Source organism: Ailuropoda melanoleuca, chromosome 2 (genome assembly GCF_002007445.2).
Source record: "Ailuropoda melanoleuca isolate Jingjing chromosome 2, ASM200744v2, whole genome shotgun sequence".
Classification (NCBI taxonomy): domain Eukaryota; kingdom Metazoa; phylum Chordata; class Mammalia; order Carnivora; family Ursidae; genus Ailuropoda; species Ailuropoda melanoleuca.
In genome coordinates this window covers 165738294-165743468 of record NC_048219.1, presented here as the reverse complement: position 1 = coordinate 165743468, position 5175 = coordinate 165738294, and the positions used below count along the sequence as shown (strand labels likewise).

The 5175-nt window shown below is 39.0% G+C and overlaps 1 protein-coding gene across 1 annotated transcript in view; it reads right to left on the bottom strand.

Annotated features, from left to right (window-relative positions):
* CFLAR (CASP8 and FADD like apoptosis regulator) overlaps positions 1-5175 on the bottom strand; it is a 36448-nt gene that overhangs the window by 2066 nt on the left and 29207 nt on the right. The window lies entirely within an intron of this gene.

The window sequence follows — 5175 nt, the reverse complement described above, 5'->3', positions numbered from 1 at the left end:
AAGAAAAGAAAAGAAAAGAAAAGAAAAGAAAAGAAAAGAAAAGAAAAGAAAAGAAAAGAAGAAAGAAGAAAGAAAGAAAGAAAGAAAGAGAAAAAAGAAAGAAAGAAAGAGAAAGAAAGAAGAAAGAAAGAAAAACAAAGAAAGAAAGAAAGGGAAGAAGGAAGGAGAGAAGAAAAAAGAAAGGTGAAAGAAAGAGCTTATTTTCCTAACCATCTCCTTCCCCAAACTCTCTTAACCTTTAAAATAAAACCCAAAAACTTGAGAAATAATGGTCAGCCATCTTAACCCTTTCTCAAAAATTTGCATGCGCAAATAAAATTTTAAGGCAGAAAAAAAGGAGGGAGAGCTGAACTATAAATCCATTTGGAGGTGTTTGCAGGGAGCTCAGCAGACAAAACTGATGAAGTCTTTGGCCTCACAGCACATTCAGTACAGCAGGAAAGACTTTGAACACATTATTTCTAAGAATAAAAACAATACCTAATACTTACATGGCAACTACCATGTGAGGCACTATTTTTTCATTTAATCATCCCAAGGCTCTAAGATAAATACTGTTAGCATGACCCCTCTTTTAAGATGTGAAAACTAAGATACAGAAAGGTTAAGTAATTTGTCCAAGATTATATGGTAAACTAGTGGGAAAGCCAAAATTTAAGCCAGCAAATCTGACTCTGTAATTCAGCTAATTCAAATGTGCAGAGCTCTGGTAAGTACAGCATCTTAGAAAGATATTTTATCTCCGAAAAAAGATTTATGGTGGTTTATTAACAAATATATTAAAGTGCCATTTTCATATCCTTGGCATCATCCAGAGAACTTCTATGTTTAAGAAAGACAAGCCCTATTACTCAGCCATAAAAATGAATGAAATCAGGGCACCTGGGTTGCTCAGTCAGTTACGCATATGCTTTTGGCTCAGGTCATGATCCCAAGGTCCTGGGATCAAGTTCCACTTCGGGCTCCTTGCTCAGTGGGGAGCCTGCTTCCCCCTCTCCCTCTGCTGCTCCCCCTGCTTGTGTGCTCTCTGTCAAATAAATAAATAATCTTTTTTAAAAATTAATGAAATCTTGCCATTTGTGAAAACATGGATGGACCCAGAGGGCAGTATGCTAAGTGAAATAAGTCAGACAGAGAAAGACAAATACCATGTGTGATTTTACTTATATGTGGAATCTAAAAAACAAAACAAATGAACAAACAAAACAATAACAGACTCATAGGGAACTGTTGGTTACTAGGGTGGGGATGGGGGACACCTAAAACAGGTGAAGGGGACTAAGAGATACAAACTTCCAGTTATAAAATACGTGAGTGATGGGAATGTAACATGTAGATAGGAAATATAGTCAATAATTATGTAATCACTCTGTATGGTGACATGGTAACTAGACTTAACATGGGGATCATTTCATAGTGTACAAAAGTACCAAATCACTATTACGTACACCTGAAACTAATAGGATATAGTATGTCAGTTGTACTTCAATTTTCAAAAAGCCTACGACTTAAAGTGTACTATGGGCAGAGCAGTTTAATCGATTTAGTAAACCAGTCAAAAGATACAATTGGTTGGTCCTGGAAACAAGTGCGAAAAACCAGAATGTGGCTTTGAGTGAGGAAGAGATAATTATGTGTGTATGACGTCTATAAAATCCCTACAGACAGGCATGAGCACCGAGATAGGGACTTCCATTCATTATTGGAATTTTTGCAATTTGGAAATGTTCTTTGCCATTACTAATAATAACTAAATGGTTCAGAGAAAAATAAAGAAGCAAGGACAGACAAGTTCTAGCGGTGATGGTTGCACAACCAGGTAAATGCACTTAATGCCACTGAATCGTACACTTAAAAGTCATTTGAACGGTAAATTTTATGTGTGTATATTTTGCCACAATTTTTTTGAAAGATAAAGATACGCAAGCCCTAAGTCTTAGTCTTCTATTCTATTTAATTCCTTATGGCATTTCAGAAGGTAGTTTGGCAAAACTATCACTCCTCACCCCGTTCATAAAGTACATTAGCTCTTTCAACTTTGATTCAACAATATTAAATATTTAGCAAGCCCTTCCTATGTGTACAGCATGGAACTGGGCACGATTAGAAAGGAAAGGTGAATAAAATGCGTCTGCCTTCAAATAATTATGATTATTCCCATTTTTTGATCCCTTCTTTTCTGATGAACTGTCTAAAGTCAATGTTGTTAGCTACATTCAGTAGATGAGGAAATCAAAGTTCACAGATGCAAAGTATCTTGCCATCATCCCAAAGCTAGGAAGAGATGGGGATTCTAGGTCTCTCTGATTCCAAATCCCATGCTTTCGGTCCCAAGGCTATGGCGGCCTGTACCTCCATAGGCCGTGGTATCTGTAACCACAGGGCAGGGTGTGGTGATGCTACAATGGGGCTTCACCTCAGTGCCACAGGGGCCCCAGGAACAAGGGATGAATCCTGATGGAGATGCCTTGGAGGAGGAGGAGGTATTTGAGCCGAGCTTGGAAAGTAGAAGTAGAATAGAGACACGTGAAGTAAAACTTCAGCTTTTATCCTAGTACTCAGCGGAAACACCTGAACCAAGTTATGGAGGGGAGATGGTGTGCCGTTTTATTTGTATTCAGTATCTCATACTTCTTCCAATTTAAAGCACGGTAACTGAGGACAGGCTGATGGCAAGTTGAGAGTAATGGAAAGAATAAACATTTCTTACGGCATCTTTCCTGATTCGTTGCAGTCAACTGAGTCTACATGAAGAGCCAGTCGAAACCTATATAGCCTTTTACAGTGATGGGAGTCTGCCACTGCCCTAGTGACAAAAGGGAAATACTGGATTGTTTCTTTAGTTCCGCCTTCAGAGTGGCTGGTGGTGGCAGTAGTAGGCTTTCCTTTACATCCAGGCTTTGGTCCAAGTTCTCCATCCTCCAAGTTTATAAAGGGGAACTTTATAGGTATATACTTGCGAACTAAAAAAATGGACACAAGTGATGGGGTCTGATGGGTATGCCAGCTGGAGAAGGGCTCTGTGCCTTGAAATTTCCAGTCCAACCCCTGGTCCTGAGGTAGCAGCCTCTTCTGATTAGCCATCCCATCCCCAACTTCCAGGCCTTCCTCCCCCACTCATTCCACACTTTATCCACACACTCCAGACCTTACCAGAACCAGTTTTATTCTTAGAATATGAGAACATGGTGAAGCCATGTACTAAAGGGGAAGACTCTCCCAGGTAAGGATCCCAGCAGAGATGTCCAAATAGTGAACTGGCAGGAGATTGGAGCTAGACAAGTAAAGAGTGACCCATTTTGGATTCACTGTACTAGAAAGTGATCTGTTTTAGCATGCTCTTTCTTATTACAAAAGAGATAATTAAAAAAAAGGGGGGGGTGAGCTCCCAATATTTAAAGAAGAAAAGCTGAAAAATGGAGAAACACACAGTCACTTGTAGTCTATAACTACCTTAAAATTTTAGTATATAGGGGCGCCTGGGTGGCAGAATCAGTTAAGGGTCCGACTCTTGGTTTCAGCTCAGGTGGTGATCTCGAGCCCTGCATCAGGCTCCACACTAAGCATGGAATCTGCCTAAAACTCTCTCTCCCCCCATCCCCACCCCCCCAATGCACTCTCCCTTTAAAATAAACAAATAAATCTTCTAAAAAGAAAATTTTATGGGCACCTGGGTGGCTCAGTCAGTAAGCTTCCGACTATTGATTTTGCTCGGGTCATGATCTCAGGGTCGTGAGATCGTGTTGGGCTCTGCGCTCAGTGCAGAGCTTGCTTGAGATTCTCTTTCTCCCTCTCCTTCTGCCCTTCCCCCCACTCATGTGCTCTCTCTCTCTACATAAATACATAAAATACATAAATAAAATATTTTAAAAAAAAGAAAATTTTAGTATATATCCTTTCACTTTTCTATGTGTATATTATTTGCCAAAAATTGAATTGTGCTGTACAATTTTCTTTTTTCACTTAATAACACACACATATTTTTCTCCATATCATTAAATAGTCTGAAAACATGATGTGTAGCGGCTAAATGATATTCCCTTCCATGGATGTACCATACTTATTTAACCAATTTCTAATTATCAGAAATTTAATGTTTCCAATCTTTTGCTATTGTGAACAATGCAGCATAGAAGATAGTTATAGATAAATCTTGACACATATTTATAATTATTTTTGTTGGATGAAACTAAATGTAGAATTAGGAAGCTGATCTATAAATTCACCATTTCCCAGTCTGTGAACCCTGAATGTCTTTCATCTTACTTTCTTATTTAAATGAGTTTGGGACAAGAAGCTAGGTAAATCTGAAGTGACAAAATCTCAAAGTTCCATGATGATATTTCCTAAAAGAATTCAATAAACTAACAATAGATTGTCTAGGAAACTAGGTGGATGTGGTTAAGAGTAAAAAAAATTTTTTTAAGATTTTATTTATTTATTTGACAGAGAGAGAGAGAGCACAGCAGGGGGAGCAGTGGGCAGAGGGAGAGGGGAAAGCAGACTCACCAAGCAGGTAGCCCAATGCAGGACCCGATCCCAGAACCCTGGGGTCCTGACCTGAGCCAAAGGCAGACACTTAACGACTGAGCCACCCAGGTTCCCCAAGAGTAAAATATTTTTAATGCTGTTTAAAGAAAATTTAAAAATAACTAAAAATGTGTCAGAGACCTAAATGTAAGAGCTGAAATCATAAAACTCCTACAAGAAAATGTGTAACTCTTCATGACCATGCATTACACAATAGTTTCTTACATATGATCCCGAAACTTTTAAGCAACAAAAGAAAGACATATCAATTTTGGACATCAACAAAATATACACATTTTGTGCTAGAAAAGACTCTATCCAGAGAGTGGGAAGACAACACTTAGAATGGAAACAACTATTTGCAAATCTTATATCTGATAATAGACTAGTACCCAGAATATATAAAGAATAATTACGGTGCACCTGGGTGGTTCAGTCCATGAGCTGAGTGATTGCCTTCAACTCAGGTCATGATCCCAGGGGTCCTGGGATCAAGCCCCGCATCAAGCTACCCCCTCCCCACACTGGGCTCCCTGCTCAGTGGGGAACCTGCTTCTCCCCTTCCCTCTGCCTGCTACTCCCCTTGCTTGTGCTCTTTCTCTCTCTCTGTCAAATGAATAATAAAAAAATCTTAAAAAAAAAAAA